The sequence below is a fragment of the Microcebus murinus genome, chromosome 6 (assembly GCF_040939455.1).
Source record: "Microcebus murinus isolate Inina chromosome 6, M.murinus_Inina_mat1.0, whole genome shotgun sequence".
NCBI classification, from domain to species: domain Eukaryota; kingdom Metazoa; phylum Chordata; class Mammalia; order Primates; family Cheirogaleidae; genus Microcebus; species Microcebus murinus.
This window is the reverse complement of record NC_134109.1, coordinates 80,849,122-80,866,632: the sequence shown is the minus strand read 5'-3', so window position 1 is coordinate 80,866,632 and position 17,511 is coordinate 80,849,122. Positions and strand designations below refer to the sequence as shown.

The 17,511-nt window shown below is 41.9% G+C and overlaps 1 long non-coding RNA gene across 1 annotated transcript; it reads left to right on the top strand.

Annotated features, from left to right (window-relative positions):
- Positions 1 to 7,549: 7,549 nt before the first annotated feature.
- LOC142871501 (uncharacterized) lies at positions 7,550 to 17,267 on the top strand. Its single transcript, XR_012919761.1, has 3 exons — positions 7,550 to 7,917; positions 15,266 to 15,468; positions 17,210 to 17,267. It is a non-coding gene; the product is annotated as an uncharacterized LOC142871501 (long non-coding RNA).
- The last annotated feature ends 244 nt before the right edge of the window (positions 17,268 to 17,511 follow it).

The following is a 17,511-nucleotide window of genomic DNA, read 5'->3' as shown; positions in this document are numbered from 1 at the left end:
CAGCCTGAGCAAGAGCGAGACCCCGTCTCTACTATAAATAGAAAGAAATTAATTGGCCAACTGATATATATATATATAAAAAATTAGCCGGGCATGGTGGCACATGCCTGTAGTCCCAGCTACTCGGGAGGCTGAGGCAGAAGGATCACTCAAGCCCAGGAGTTTGAGGTTGCTGTGAGCTAGGCTGACGCCACGGCACTCACTCTAGCCTGGACAACAAAGTGAGACTCTGTCGCAAAAAAAAAAAAAAAAAAAAATATATAAAAATCAGCCGGGCATGGTGGCTCGTGCCTGTAGTCCCAGCTACTCGGAAGGCTGAGGCAGGAGGATTGCTTGAGCCCAGGAGTTTGAGGTTGCTGTGAGCTAGGCTGACGCCACGGCACTCACTCTGGCCTAGGCAAGAAAGCGAGACTCTGTCTCAAAAAAAAAAATTATATAAAAAAAAAAAATTAGGGAAAATTACATAGCAAACTTAAGGTAGACATTGAAGACTAAGTAGGAGTTTGAGGCAGAGCAATAGGAGGTAGAGAAAGAGTATTCCAGGCAAATCAGGCAGAGCACATTGTCATGGTAGAAGAGGAGAGAGATGTAGGGTAGAGTCAGACAATAATGGTTCTGGCATGCTAAGCGATAACATTTGGAGTTTCTACCCTCAAAAAATGGAGAGAACGTAGAAATAATCAGGCAGGAAAGTGAAAACCTGAGGATTCAGTTAAAAGGAAGAGCCTAGTATCGTTATAATCATCTCGAAGCCATTATTTATTATTGTACTATTTAGATGTTCCTCAGTAAATACCATGCTGATGCTGATACAAAAGAAATATAAGTGTAGTGCAATCTATTCCTCTCCACGACTTCAATAGTCTCAGGGCTCAGTCATTGGCCCGCTTCTCAGCTCCCTAGCTGACCTCACTCACCAGTTACATGTTTTTAAAACACCATCTATATACTGATGACATTCCAAACATATATTCACAATCCTGACCTAGACGCTAGGCTTCAGACTTGGAACAGTAAACTGTTCAACTACTCAATGGCTATTCCTGGATACCCAGTAGGCATCTCACCTCAAATTATCCAACTAAACTTTATTCAAACTAGCTCCTTACACTCTCTACCTCTGTAAATGGCACCAGTTGCTCTAGCTAAAAACCTTGGAATTACCTTTGATTCCTCTATTTCTCTCACCTTCCACAGCTAATCTATCTGCAAATCCTGTTGGTTCAACCTTCAAAATATGCCCTAAATTCAATCATTTCTCACTGCCTCCACTCTACCTCCCCGGTCCAAGCCACCATACCTCACCACATTACTCCAACAACCTCTTCCATGGTCTCCTGCTACCCCTCTTGCCTCTGTAGAAAAGTGATATATATATATATATATATATTTTTTTTTTTTTTTTGAGACAGAGTTTCACTTTGTTGCCCAGGCTAGAGTGAGTGCCATGGCGTCAGCCTAGCTCACAGCAACCTCAAACTCCTGGGCTCAAGCAATCCTTCTGCCTCAGCCTCCTGAGTAGCTGGGAATACAGGCATGCGCCAACCATGCCCAGCTAATTTTTTCTATATATATTAGTTGGCCAATTAATTTCTTTATATTTATAGTAGAGATGGGGTCTCGCTTTTGCTCAGGTTGATTTCGAACTTCTGAACTCAAACGATCCGCCCGCCTTGGCCTCCCAGAGAGCTAGGATTACAGGCATGAGCCACCACGCCAGGCCAGCAAAGTGATATTTTGAAAACATAAATTAGATTGTATCATTTCTCTGCACAAAACTGTACAATGGACCCTATCACAATTAGAATAAAACCCAAATTCCTTGTGGTCTACAAGGCTCTGCACAATCTGAGCCCTGCCAACTTCCCAATTTCATTTCCTATCACCATGTACCACTACCACGCCACTTAATACCCCAGCACTCTCTAAACTCGACCACATTAGCCTTCACGGAATTCCTTCAAAATCCCAAACTGATGTTCACCACAGTCTTTGCACTGATATTTCCACTGCTTCGAATGCTCCACATTTTGGCATGTCTTCTTTCTTGCTTTTCTTTTCTTTTCTTTTCTTTCTTTCTTCCTTCCTTTCTTTCTTTCTTTCTTTCTTTCTTTCTTTTCTTTCTTTCTCTTTCTTTTCTTTCTCTCTCTCGCTCTCTCTCTTTCTTTCTTCTCTCTTTCTTTCTCTCTCTCTTTCTTTCTCTTTCTTTCTTTCTCCTTCTTTCTCTATCTATCTATCTATCTATCTATCTATCTATCTATCTATCTATTTATTTATTTATAGACAGAGTCTCACTTTGTTCCCCAGGCTAGATACCTGTCTATCTATCTATCTATCTATTTATTTATTTATAGACAGAGTCTCACTTTGTTCCCTAGGCTAGAGTGAGTGCCGTGTCGTCAGCCTGGCTCACAGCAACCTCAATCTCCTGGGCTCAGTGATCCTACTGCCTCAGCCTCCCGCGTAGCTGGGACCACAGGCATGCGCCACCATGCCCGGCTAATTTTTTTTTTTTGGTATATATATTTTTAGTTGGTCAATTAATTTCTTTCTATTTTTGGTAGAGACGGGGTCTCGCTCAGGCTGGTTTCGAACTTCTGACCTTGAGCAATCCGCTCGCCTCGGCCTCCCAAAGTGCTAGGATTACAGGCGTGAGCCACCGCGCCCGGCCTTTATTTTTTTATTTTATTTTTTTTAGACAGAATCTCACTTTGTTGCCCAGGCTAGAGTGAGTGCTGTGGTGTCAGCCTAGCTCACAGCAACCTCAAACTCCTGGGCTCAAGCAATCCTGCTGCCTCAGCCTCCCGAGTAGCTGAGACTACAGGCATGTGCCACCATGCCCGGCTAATTTTTTCTACATATATTAGTTGGCCAATTAATTTCTTTCTATTTATAGTAGAGACAGGGTCTCACTCTTGCTCAGGCTGGTTTCAAACTCCTGACTTCGAGCAATCTGCCCACCCCAGCCTCCCAGAGTGCTAGGATTACAGGCATGAGCCACCACGCCCAGCCTTTTTATTCAGGTCTATGTTTAAATGTTACTTCAAAGAAGTCTAACTGGCAACCCATCTAAAAGAACCACCAAACCCACCACCACCACTCTCTCTCTTTTTTTTTTTTTTTACACAGAGGCCCACTCTGTTGCTCAGGCTAGAGTACCATGGCATCAGCTTAGCTCACAGCAACCTCAAACTCCTGAGCTCAAGCAATCCTCCTGCCTCAGCCTCCAAAGTAGCTGGGACTACAGGCATGTGTCGCCACGCCTGCCTAATTTTTTCTATATATATTTTTAGTTGGCCAATTAATTTGTTTCTATTTTTAGTAGAGATGGGATTTCGCTCTTGTTCAGGCTGGTTTCGAACTCCTGACCTCGAGCGATCCTCCCGCCTCAGCCTCCCAGAGTGCTAGGATTACAGGTGTGAGCCACCGCACCTGGCCCCATTCTCTCTCTTGAACTATTTTCTTCTTTTTTTGAGGCAGAGTCTCACTTTGTTGCCCAGGCAAGAGTGAGTGCCCTGGCATCAGCCTGGCTCACAGCAACCTCAATCTTCCAGGCTCAGCTATCCTACTGCCTCAGCCTCCCAAGTAGCTGGGACTACAGGCATGCGCTATCATGCCCGGCTAATTTTTTGTATATATATATTTTTAGTTGGTCCATTAATTTCTTTCTATTTTTGGTAGAGACAGGGTCTCGATCAGGCTGGTTTCGAACTCCTGACCTTGAGCAATCCGCCCGCCTCGGCCTCTCAAAGTGCTAGGATTACAGGCGTGAGCCACCGTGCCCGGCCTGAACTATTTTCTTGATGGTCCCTTGACAATATATGGAATCATATTTATTTATTGGCTCATTGTGTATCTACTAAAATACAAGCTCCATGAGGATAGGAACTTTGTCTTGTTCACTGCTCAATCCTTAGCACCTGGCACAATACCTGGCATACAGAAGGGATCATTATTTGTTGTTGAATGAATGATTGAATTTACCTAATTGGTCTAACTATCCTATCTATATTTTCATCATATTACATATAATCGAATAATTCCTTTCCTACCTTTCAATTTAGTTCTAATTATTGATTACCAGAATGTTCTTCCTGGAACAGAGTCCTAAAACAGTTTAAAGACTGTTAAAATAGGTTATCTGTACCAATACCTTTAATTCCTTTTTGAAATTAGCCCTTCGGGCAACTGTGCTAGTTATTTTTCTTCGACTATAATTCCCATTACCCTTTTTCTATATTATTAGGGTTGTCAATAATATGATAAACATTACTTATTATAAATGCTATTAATAAAGATGAACAGACATGTGCAGACTATAACAAATATTTACTCTTTATATTACAAGTAACACATTATTCTCTAAATGACAGTAACTATAGAAAAGCAAATTTTTTTTTTTTTTTTTTGAGACATAGTCTCACTTTGTTGCCCAGGCTAGAGTGAGTGCCGTGGCATCAGCCTGGCTCACAGCAACCTCAATCTCCGGGGCTCAGCGATCCTACTGCCTCAGCCTCCCAAGTAGCTGGGACTACAGGCATGCGCCACCATGCCCAGCTAATTTTTTGTATATATAGTTTTAGTTGGTCAATTAATTTATTTCTATTTTTGGTAGAGACGGGGTCTCGCTCAGGCTGGTTTCGAACTCCTGACCTTGAGCCATCCGCCCGCCTCAGCCTCCCAAAGTGCTAGGATTACAGGTGTGAGCCACCACGCCCTGCAAAAGCAAATATTTAAAAACCAAAATCGGCCAGGCACAGTGGTTCATGCCTGTAATCCTAGCACTCTGAGAGGCCGAGGCGGGCAGGCGGATTGCTCAAGGTCAGGAGTTCAAAACCAGCCTGAGCAAGAGCGAGATCCCCTCTCTACTATAAATAGAAAGAAATTAATTGGCCAACTAATATATATAGAAAAAATTAGCTGGGCATGGTGGTGCATGCCTGTAGTCCCAGCTACTTGGGAGGCTGAGGCAGGAGGATTGCTTGAGCCCAGGAGTTTGAGGTTGCTGTGAGCTAGGCTGACACCATGGCAGTCACTCTAGCCTGGGCAACAAGGGAGACTCTGTCTCAAAAAAAAAAAAAAAAAAAAAAAAAATTAGCTGGGCATGGTGGCACATGCCTGTAGTCCTAGCTACTCAGGAGGCTGAGGCAGAAGGATTACTTGAGCCCAGGAGTGTGAGGTTGCTGTGAGCTAGGCTGATGCCATGGCACTCTAGCTGGGACAGCAGAGTGAGACTCTGTGTCCAAAAAAATAAATAAATAAATAAAATAAAATAAAATAAAAAATTGGTTGGCACATGTAAGCACTCAATAAACATGTTGAATGAATAAATTTGTCTTTTGACTTTATGATGTTCTGCCAACTAGAGGCCATTTTACATAAAAATTCTTATCAATCTCTGCCTTTATGGATTCTGCCTTTGCAGTAATACTTAGAACAGCTCATTCTACTTCAAGATTGGAAAAACGTTTACCTATTTTTTAAAGTAGTAATTTTCTGAGTTTGCATTCTATATTTAAATATTTAATTTACTTGGATTTTATTTAAATTTTAAGGTAGGGATCCCATTTTATTTTTCCTGATGGTTAGCCAATTGTTTCAACATAATTTTTTAATCCTTTCCCCTGATATGACGTATCGCCTTTATAATACTAAAGAACCTTATATATTTGTAGTTTATTATTCTGCTCACTACTGTATTCCAGGGTTATCATTTTGATTATTATAACTTTATTTGTATATTCACTAGTACAACTCCTCCCCCTCATTCTTCTCTTCTAAAAATCCTAATTTACAGGTTTATTCTTTCAAACGAACTTTTGAATCATTCTGTCAAGTTTTCTGTTGGAATTATGTAAAATTACCTGCTATATGACCTTGTGCAAGTTACTTACATCTCTCTGCTGCTATATTCCTCATTGGTAAAAGGAAGATAATAGTACCTAACTTCATAGATCTGTTATGAGAACTAAATGAAGTAAATACAGTATAAAGTTCTTAGAACACTATGCCAGAAAGATGTTAATTATACAAAAGTGACAATTATTATAATTGCTCAATAAATGTTTTCCAGATTGTGTTCCCACAAAATTCGAAGGCTCTTTTTAAAATAAATCAAAGGGTGTCATAAAACATAAGCAGTGGTATAGAAAATATATAATTTATACTTGCTTCTCTTCCTCAACACCTTGACCCTCGATGAAATGAAGAACTGTAGCTGGGAGCAGAGACCATGAAAAACACCAAAGAGTGGTGTGTACGAAGCCTCAAAAATTTTACAAAGACTGGTCCACCAAGTGGAAAAGAAGACTTGTAGGCCTTTCTAGTCAGCCTTACAGGGCATTAGCAAGTCCCTTCTAATTACTATTTCTCCATCTTCACCATTATGACAATAATAGTTTCCTTTTTATTTCTTTCCAGGAAACACATATGGATGCCTAAAAGATCATATTTTGCAAATGAGGTAGTGAACAGGTATAGAGTACAAACGGAATAAATAAAGATGGATACACGTGCCTATAATAACAAAATACCTCCACCAGGTTTTCCTGTAATGATTGGGGGGGGCAGGGGGGATTTTTGTGGGTTTTTTCTTCTTTTGCAGGAAGCTTGTCTCCTAATGTTAAAAATTCATTTTTTTATCTGCATGAAATTGGGGTTAGGTAGTCACAGACCATACGAGGGACCTTAAAAAGGATCACTGCAGAGCTAAAATATAAATGAGAAAATGGAGGCCGATAGGGGCAACACGACTACCTAATTACAAAATCGGCCAAAGACCAGGACCCCAGGTCTCCTAAATCCCAGACCACGGCTCATTCCGTCACACCACACATCTTCTCACCGACGCTTGCCACGCATGGAGGTGGGAGGAGTAAAAAACAATTTTGGCCTCCGCGAAGAGGCTAGAAAACCACAGGACGGCACAGTCGAAGGCACGTGACTCGCCACGCCTCTTCCCTCCCACCCTCTCCCTTCCCCGCGCCAGCAGCACGCGCTGCCAACCTCATCATGTGACCTTCACGCGGCCCCAGCGCTCCCCCTGCTCGGCGACTCTTTCCAGCAGCCATTTTGCCGACAACTTGTCGTCCGTGCTCACAGAGGAGCGGGATGCCACGAAAAGCCGCGGCCAGATTTTACAGGCAGCACACGCGCTTCGAAAGAACGCTCAGGCCGTCAGGGCTGGGTCAAACCTCACAGAACACGTCGCACCCCGGGGCGCCGGGGAACGCTGTGGGTGCGCCTCGGCCTGAGATTGGCTGTGGCGTACACGTGACGCCACAGCCCCCCCACCTTCTCCTCTCCCCCTACCCACAAAAATACCCAGATAGACTCTTAACACCTCTCGCCAAGTACACGCCACCGGGCGCACAGGGACGGGTGGATCGCATGGCAAGCAAGGCGCCTGCGCATACCTGCCGAGGCAGACCGTAGCCGGCCCACGCGCGGCTCCGCTCAAGGGTCCCGGAATCCTCGCGCTGTTGGACCACCCGGCTAGTCATTGGCTGCCAGGTCTGGTCACGTGGCGAGCTCAGGCCCGCCCCTAACCGCTAATCACCTGGCACAGTGCTCGAAGCGGCGCCGAAAGTCGTTCCCACGCGGAAAGGGAGGGTAATTGGAGGACCTCCTTTTAGGCTTTTATGGCATTACATCCATAAAGGGGAAACGAGAAACGAGGAGTGCAAAACTAATTTAGCTTACACCTACCGGTTTAACTTCGCGTGCCCCTCCAAGAGCCGGGAACCATCGCCCTTGGGCGCTCCCCGATGCACGCCGGGATACGTCTGGCGCCCCTCGGTGTGCTGCAGAGCATGCTGGGAAAGGCACCTCTCCCGATTTCCTGGCGCTCACCTCCCGGGCGTTCCTTTCGTGTCCTTTTGAAAGCCTGATCCTTGGGCTCCGAATGAGACCCTTTGGGTAATTACGGGAGTGTGACTGGGTCTATCGGGCACTCTCAGTCCTTCCCTCTCCATTTGTTCGATCTGTGTGGTCTTAGAGAAACCGCTTAACCTTTACGAAGTGCCTGCTTAGTGACTTTGTGAATAGTGGAAAAAACAGCAAGAGTATTTGCCTACAAGTAAACTCCCAGCCTTTCGTGGTCACTGGAAAAGAATGCTAATTTAAATACAATTTACCACAAGCCACACTCGAGAGTGGGAATAATGCTTAGAATTTCTCTAGGGATAAAACAGACCTTTCTTGGTAAACTTACTGCTATTGTTGAGGAAAGTGGGGATGGCAGGAGCAGGGGCATTTTAAAGGAGCCAGGGACATGTCTCTATCACAATTTCTGGTTCCACCTAACACCAGCTATGGTGTATTAGAACCGAGAAAAACACCATCTGCTAACTAACTCTGAGAAAAGGTGTTCTTGCATCAGAACTAGTTAACTTCGTAATGTATTCACAAACTGACCTTCAGGTCAAAACCTAATATTCTACTCCCTTGAAACTGCCCGCTTAAAACACCTCACACCTTTTCTGCTTTGAACTCCATTCTTCAGCTTTGCTGATTTCGAAATTGTTTCATCGGTTCTTAAGGAGATGATCAAGTTTGAGGAATTTGACTAGTGCTCGTCAGACTCACAAGAACTCTTATGTATAGACTAGAAATTAAATGTATTAATTTATAATGTTCTTACCACGGCAAAATACATTGTTCTGGGCACCCTTTTCTCTTTCAAGGTACTTATAAGACTAATAAATTATCAGAAAATTATTTCTGGACTAGAAAATCAAAAGGGGATTCGATTATCATATGTAATGAAAATATTAAATTATAAACGTGTATTAAACTTGAAGTTTATAAAACAGTCTTGTATTCTTTATTACATTTAATCCTAACAACAACTCAGAAAAGTACTATAATAGTATATATCTTCTGAGTCAGTCTTAAGTGGCAATCTGGAAAAAATGTGTCTAATTTGTTCTGCAGGCAATTGTGATACACAACTGGGTTTGGGATCTATTGGCTGTAGAGCCCAAGCCTTGAAGTCAGGCAAGTCCATGTGACCTTGTAGTTCTTTCACTTCCTGTGCTATGGCTGTGAACAAGTTTTTGAACTTTTTCATCTTCAGTACGTTTAACTGAGGCCCATCATACCTAGTCTTTCAATTGTCATAATGATTCTGAGATAAAAAATATTTAGAACACTTACAGTCCCTGATGAGTAGGAGACATTCTATAAATATGAGTACTAGTTAGGGGTAAAGCTGCATTTGAACTAGAATCCTATACTCTGTCTAATATAGCAAATTCTTGAATCATTTTTATCTCCACTATTCTGTTTGTCCCCTAGACAGTGCTAGAGACACACTAACAGATCTTATACACAGTTCTTTTTTAGACTCCCATCTGTCGGTACATATCTTTATCTTCTCTCCCACCTTCATTTCCACTTTCTCTTCTTTTTTTTTTTTTTTTTTTTAATTATTTTTTTTATTTTGGTATATTATGGGGGTACAGATTTTAAGGTTTCAATAAATGCCCATTTCCCCCCCCCCCACTTTCTCTTCTTAACATGCTAAAATACTGTACTGTAGACATTATTGCAGTAAAATAATGATGACACAGAGGATTAGAAGGTAGGGGGCTACATGTTCCTGTACTTCAAGGAGACTGAAAATTGTTTTGTTTAAATACCTGAGAGTAAAGATACCCTCAAAACTCACTCTTCCATTTACTTATATAACAGTATTTCAAATGCTCCCTTCTCAGTTTCTTTCTGGTGATTCCTTTTCCTCTCATAGATTTATCATTCTCTCTTAACAAAGGGAAGGTTTAGCTTGGGAAGAATTTTCCATAGACTTCTAAAACTCATTATTTCCAAAGCCAAACTAATTATCTTTCTCTTCAACACCACACAACAACTGCATTCCACTAAATGGGCAGTGCCACCACCATTCCAGTAAGTCCAGCAGGCTAGGAAACCTATATTATACTCAACTACTCCTTGTCATCTATTTTAAACATTCAATTGATCATAAAATTCTGTTTTTTCCAATACTTAAACACCTTTTAAATTCAATCTCTACTTTCCATTTCCTCCACCATTATATTAGTTAAACCCTTATTATCTCTATTAGAACCTAGAAATATATAAGTATTGTATTATAATGATAATAGCATGTTAAAGTTTATTTCAGGATACTAAACTTGTATATACAATGGAATATTTATTATTCAGCCATCAAAAAGGACGAAAATCCTGCCATTGGTGACAATATAGATAAACCTGGAAGACATTATGATAAGTGAAATAAGCCAAACACAGAAAGACAAGCACTGTTTGATATCACTTACATGTGAATCTTTAAAAGTCAAACTGAGCCGGGCGCGGTGGCTCACGCCTGTAATCCCAGCACTCTGGGAGGCCGAGCCAGGAGGATTGCTCAAGGAGTTCAAAACCAGCCTGAACAAGAGTGAGACCCCCTCTCTACTATAAAAAAAATAGAAAGAAATTAATTGGCCAACTAAAATATATATAAAAAATTAACCAGGCATGGTGGCGCATGCCTGTATTCCCAGCTACTCAGGAGGCTGAGGCGACAGGATTGCTTGAGCCCAGGAGTTCGAGGTTGCTGTGAGCTAGGCTGACGCCACGGCACTCACTCTAGCCTGGGCAACATAGTGAAACTCTGTCTCAAAAAAAGAAAAAAAAGTCAAACTGATGGGCCTGGCACAGTGGCTCACACCTGTAATCCTAGCACTCTGGTAGGCCACGGCTGGCAGATTACTCAAGGTCAGGAGTTTGAAACCAGCCTGAGCAAGAGTGAGACTCCGGTCTCTATTACAAATAGAAAGAAATTAATTGGCCAACTAATATATATAGAAAAAATTAGCTGGGCATGGTGGCACATGCCTGTAGTCCCAGCTACTTGGGAGGCTGAGGCAGCAGGATTGATTGCTTGAGCCCAAGAGTTTGAGGTTGCTGGGAGCTAAGCTGACGCCACGGCACTCACTCTAGTGTGGGCAACAAAGCGAGACTCTGTCTCAAAAAAAAAAAAAAAATGTCAAACTGATGGAACCAGAGAGTAGAAGGGTAGTTGCCAGGGCTAGGGATGGAGAGATGGGGGGAAATGTAGAGAGATTGGTCAAAGGGTACAAACTTTCACTTATAAGATGAATAAGTTTTGGAGGCCAAATGTACAGCATGGTTGACTATAGTTAATAATAATATATACTTGAAATTTGCTGAGTAAATCATAAGTGTTCTTACCACAAAAAATAAAGGTAACTATGTAAGGTGATGGATTTGTTAAGTGGCCTGATTGTGATAGTCACTTTACAGGATATACATATTTCAAATCATCACATTGTATACTTTAAATATATACAATTTCTTTGTCAATTATACCTCAAAGCTGGGGGGGAAAGAATACTACAAAAGACTAGTAAAAAGTTTGCTATGTTCTACGTGGTGAATGCTCTTAGTAAGAATGAACAAAATAATTTTTTTTATATAAGCAAATGTATCTAATCACATGATATAGGAAGTTATAAGGTTTGGAAGTTTTCAACAGGTATTTACTGAGTGCTGAAAAGTACTAGTAGTGATATTAGAAGTTGTTATGGTCATTTCTGCTATTCTCAAATATTTCTGGCTCTCTCAACTCCTAGAAATGTGGTATAATTGCTCTTCCTTGCTCCCATGAAGTTAGGAGTGACTATATGACTTGCTTTGGCAATGAAATTTGAGTGGAAATGACATATATCACTTCTGGGAGAAATGTCATTGTGCAATTCAGCCATTTTGTCTTTTCTTCTGCCACAGGTGCTAATAATGCTCCACCTGGTGGTTACTCCGTCACCCTTAGTCCATGATGAGGATGACACAATGCAAATACTCCCAGCAGTGAATATCTAGCATGGACAGAAATAACTTTTGTTCTGAGACTCTTGAGATTTGGGATTGTTGGTTAACTGCATATAACCTAGCACACAATAAGTGACATAGAAATGGAGAAAGTTGCTAGAGTTAACCAAAATTCACTCTGCTAAGGAAGACCCCAATTGCCAATGTCCAGAATGTGAAATAAATTGAGAAAATAGGGGAGTAGGAGACTGTAGCAGCATGAGGGGACAACTGCCTGAGAATAGTGCAAAAGAAAAGCCTGGAAAAGGAACATTCATTGGAACCTTGTCTTCATCTCTGCCCACTACATAATCTATTCTTCACAGAGAAGTTAGAGAGAATTTTTCTTTTAAGAGACAGGATCTCACTCTGTTGCCAAAGCTGTACTTGAACTCCTGGGCTCAAGTGATCCTCCTGCCTCAGCCTCCAAAGTAGCTGGAACTACAGGCATGCATCACTGTGCCCAGTTTCAGAGTGATTTGTTAAATTATTAGTGATATCTTAAGACTCCTCTGCTTAAAACTGGCCAAAGATTCATATTATACTTATAATAAAATGCATGTTCTTTACCTTGACCTGTGAACTCTAAATGCTCTGGCCTCTGCCTACTTACCATTTTGTTATTGATATTTGTCTACTCTTCTCACACCTATAATCTTAGCACTCTGGGAGACCGAGGTGGGAGGATCACTCAAGGTCAGGAGTTCAAAACCAGCCTGAGCAAGAGCAAGACCCTATCTCTACTAAAAATAGAAAAAAATTAATTAGCCAACTAAAAATATATACAAAAAAATTAGCCAGGCAGGTGGCACATGCTTGTAGTCCCAGCTACTTGGGAGGCTGAGGCAGAAGGATTGCTTGAGCCCAGGAGTTTGAGGTTGCTGTGAGCTAGGCTGACACCATAGCACTCTAACCTGGGCAAAAAGTGAGAATCTGTCCCAAAAAAATAAAAATAAAGTAGACTCTTTCCATCCCTCAGTCATTTCTATTTTATCACCCTGTTTTATTGTCTTCGTAGCATTTCTCACTATCATAAAGTACCATATTTATTTGTTTTATTTTTTCCCTTCTGCCTCTACCCAAGAAAATGTAAGCTCCAAGCTGGACGCAGTGGCTCATGCCTGTAATCCTGGCACTCTGTGAGGCCGAGGCTGGCAGATTGCTCAGGGTCAGGAGGTCGAAACCAGCCTGAGCAAGAGCGAGACCCCTATCTCTACTATAAATAGAAAGAAATTAATTGGCCAACTAATATATATAGAAAAAAAGATTAGCCGGGCATGGTGGTGCATGCCTGTAGTCCCAGCTACTTGGGAGGCTGAGGCAGAAGGATTGCTTAAGCCCAGGAGTTTGAGGTTGCTGTGAGCTAGGCTGAAGCCACGGCACTCACTCTAGCCTGGGCAACAAATCCAGACTCTGTCTAAAAAAAAAAAAAAAAAAGAAAAGAAAAGAAAATGTAAGCTCCATGACAATAGAGGCCTTCTCTGTATTCTCAACATCTTGAATATAAAGATAGCAAGAAATTATTTGCAAATCATATATCTGATAAGGCATTTACTATCTAGCATATATAAAGAATCACTGCAATTCAACAACAACAAAACTTGATTTAAAAATGGTCAGGCTCCCCCATAATATGCCGAAATAAAAAAAAAAAATGGTCAGGCTGGGCACAGTGGCTCACACAGATAATCCTAGCACTTTGGGAGGCTAAGTGGTAAGTGGCTAAGTGGTAAGATCACTTGAGGCCAGGAATTTAAGACTAGCCTATGCAACATAGTGAGACCCTGTCTATGAAAAATAGAAAACTATTCTTAAAAATTCTGTTAATTTAAATAAATCAGTACATTTTATAATATATGGATAAAGTCCAGTTTATCAATCTTTTATAATTAGTGCTTATTGTATCTTATCTAAGAAATCTTTACCCATCCCAAAGTTGTAAAGATTTTCTTCTTTGCTTTTTACATTAGTTTTGTAGTTTTAGCTTTTACATTTAGGTCTAATATCCACCTCAAATTAATATATGTGTATGGTGTGAGGCAGAGGTTGAGATTCATTTGTTTTATAAGCATATCAAGTTGATCCAACACTATTTGTTGAAGACATTTTCCCTCTTTGAATTAACTTGGCATCTGTATTAGTTATCTATCACTGTGTTACAGATTATTCCAGAACTTGACAGCTTAAAACAACAAATATTGGCTGGGTGCAGTGGCTCACACCTGTAATCCTAGCACTCTGGGAGGCTGAGGCGGGAGGATTGCTCGAGGTCAGCAGTTCGAAACCAGCCTGAGCAAGAGCGAGACCCTGTCTCTACTATAAATTGAAAGAAATTAATTGGCCAACTAATATATATAGAAAAAATTAGCCGGGCATGGTGGCCCATGCCTGTAGTCCCAGCTACTCAGGAGGCTGAGGCAACAGGATTGCTTGAGCCCAGGAGTTTGAGGTTGCTGTGAGCTAGGCTGATGCCATGGCACTCACTCTAGCCTGGTCAACAAAGCGAGACTCTGTCTAGAAAAAAAAAAAAAAAAAAAGGAGAATGGAGGCCAGGCAAAATGGCTCAGGCCTGTAATCCTAGCACTTTGAGAGGCCAAGACAGGAGCAATGCTTGAGGCCAGGAGTTTAAGCCCACCAGCCTGGGCAACACAGCAAAACCCTGTCTCTACAAAAAAATAAGAAAAATTAGCTGAGGGTGATGGTGCCTATAGTCTTAGCTACACAGAAGGCTGAGGCAGGAGGATCACTTGAGCCCAGGAGTTCAGTGTTGCAGTGAGCTATGATCCGGCACTGCACTCTAGCTGAGGCAACAGAGTGAGACACTTTCTCTTTAAAAAAAAAAAAAAAAAGGAAAAGAAAAGAAAAGAAAAAGGGAGAATGGCATTCTCTTGGATTTTAGCTATAAAAAGGAATGAACTGGCCAGGCACTCTGAGAGGCCGAGGCAGGCAGATCATTTGAGCCCAGGAGTTCAAGACCCGCGTGAGCAAGAGCGAGACCCTGTCTCTACCAAAAGTAGAAAAAATTAGCCGGGCATGGTGGCACATACCTATAGTCCCAGCTACTCAGGAGGCTAAGACAGAAGGATCGCTTAAGCCCAGGAGTTTGAAGTTGCTGTGAGCTAGGCTGATGCCACTGCACTCTAGCCAGGGCAACAGAGTAAGACTCTGTCTCAAACAAACAAAAAAAGGAATGAACTGCTGATATATACTGATATATCAACAGCATGGATGAATCTCAAAACACATGTTGAGCAAGACATGCCAGACATTTAATAATACACATTGTATGATTCCATTCCATATGACATTCTAGAACAAAGATTATTATGTGGTGGAATAAAGATGGCCCATCTTTGTCACTCTCCCCACTGAAAAGTAGAATTTATTTCTCCTTCCCTTGCATTTCTGCTAGGCTTATGACTCCTTTGATCAGTAGAATACGGCAAAAGTAATAATACTGTACCAGTTTTGGGTCTAGTCCTTACAAGAACTAGTAGCTTCAATTTCCTCCTTCTTGGCACCCACCCACCACATTGTGAGGAAGCCCAAACAGTCACCTAGAAGACAATCCTAGCTGAGCTCCCAGCCAAGAGCCTATCCCAACTTGCCAGCTATGTGAGTGAGCCATCTTGAAAGTGGATCCTCCAGCCCCAATCAAGCTGCTCCAGCTGACCCAATAGAGAGCAGAGGCAAATTTATTCCACTAAACCATGACCAAATTGCAATATCATGAGCAAATAAATGATTTTTGTTGTTTGAAGCCACTAGGTTTTCCGGTGATTTTACATATCAATAGATAGCCAAAACATATGGTAATAGAAATCACATCAGTATTTGCCTGGGAGAAGAGGTTAAAAAACTGCGAAGAGGCATAAGAGGATTTCCAGGAGTGATGGAAATATATTTTGATTAGCATAATAGTTATACAGATGTATGGTTTATCAAAATTTAAAGTCTATATATTATAATGTATATAAATGATACCCTTATGAAGTCTGTTTAAAAAAAAGAAACAGGAGTCCACTTGTTCAAGCCCTGTTGGGTACGGCTCCGGGTAAAAAAAATCATGTAAAAAATAGAAAGAAAAAAAAACCATCTTGAGCCAAGAACGGTGGCTCATGACTATAATCCCAGTGATTCTAGGAGACTGGGGCAGGAGGATTTCTTTTCTTTTTTTATTTTTATTTTTTTGAGACAGAGTCTCACTTTGTTGCCCAGGCTAGAGTGAGTGCCTTGGCATCAGCCTAGCTCACAGCAACCTCAAACTCCTGGGCTCAAGCAATCCTTCTGCCTCAGCCTCCCGAGTAGCTGGATCCGTGTGCCACCATGCCCAGCTAATTTTTTTTCTATATATATTAGTTAGCCAATTAATTTCTTTCTATTTATAGTAGAGACAGGGTCTCGCTTTTGCTCAGGCTGGTTTCCAACTCCTGGCCTCGAGCAATCCACCCGCCTTGGCCTCCCAGCATGCTAGGATTACAGGCGTGAGCCACCGCGCCCGGCCAGGAGGCTTTCTTAAACCCAGGAATTTGAGGCTGCAATAAGCTATGATCCCACTACTGCACTCCAGCTTGGGCAGCAGAGCAAAACCATCCCATCTCTTAAAAAAACAAACAAAGAAACAGGCCAGGCATAGAGGCTCACGCCTGTAATCCTAGCACTCTGGGAGGCCGAGGTGGGCTGATCGCTCAAGGTCAGGAGTTCAAGACCAGCCTGAGCAAGAGACCAGCCTGAGCAAGAGCAAGACCCTGTCTCTACTACAAATAGAAAGAAATTAATTGGCCAACTAAAAATATATATAGAAAAAATTAGCCCCGGGCATGGTAGCACATGCCTGTAGTCCCAGGCACTCGGGAGGCTGAGGCAGAAGGATCGCTTGAGCCCAGGAATTTGATGTTGCTGTGAGCTAGGCTGACGCCACGGCACTCTAACCCAGGAAACAAGAGTGAGACTCTGTCTCAAAAAAAAAGAAACAAAAAAACTTGATGACTATCCATTACCTAGAGAATAAAGACTAACCTCCTCAGCTTGGTGGGAGACTCTTCACACAGTAGCCCCAGCCTGAGTTCCCAAAATATTCCCTTCTTTACACTAAAACTAAACAAAACGATTTGAAGTACCACGTGGGCCCAGCCTTCTTGAGGTTGTTCTGTCTTCCTAGCATGTCATTCCTTCCTATCTCAGGCTGCTAAAGTCCCAGTCATCCTGTGACGCCCACCTTTACCCACCCCTGCGTTGAGAAAGTCTTAGTCACCACCTCCTCTGGCTTGCAGAACACTTTGTGAATACTGTTATTGTAATACTTATCACGAGCTCTATTGTAAGTTTTTGTTTACATGTTTCTCTCCTTCATTAGACCCTAACTTCCTTCAGGAAAGAGACAACTTCTGATTCATCTTTGTATCACCATAATCTAAGCACTGGCAGGTAACAGATACTCAATAAATGGGGAGTAGATTATAGTACATTAGTCAGGGTCTCCTTTTCCTTTTGCTTCTATCATTACTTCGCTGGTGAGTATTCTCCAGTCCTTATAGTTGGGGTGTCTCTTGGGTCTCCATCCACTGCCATCCTCTGCCATCTACTTTTCTCTCTCTCTCTCTCTCTCTCACTCCTTTAGCAGTCCTTGAAGGCTCACCTAACCTTATGGCTACAACT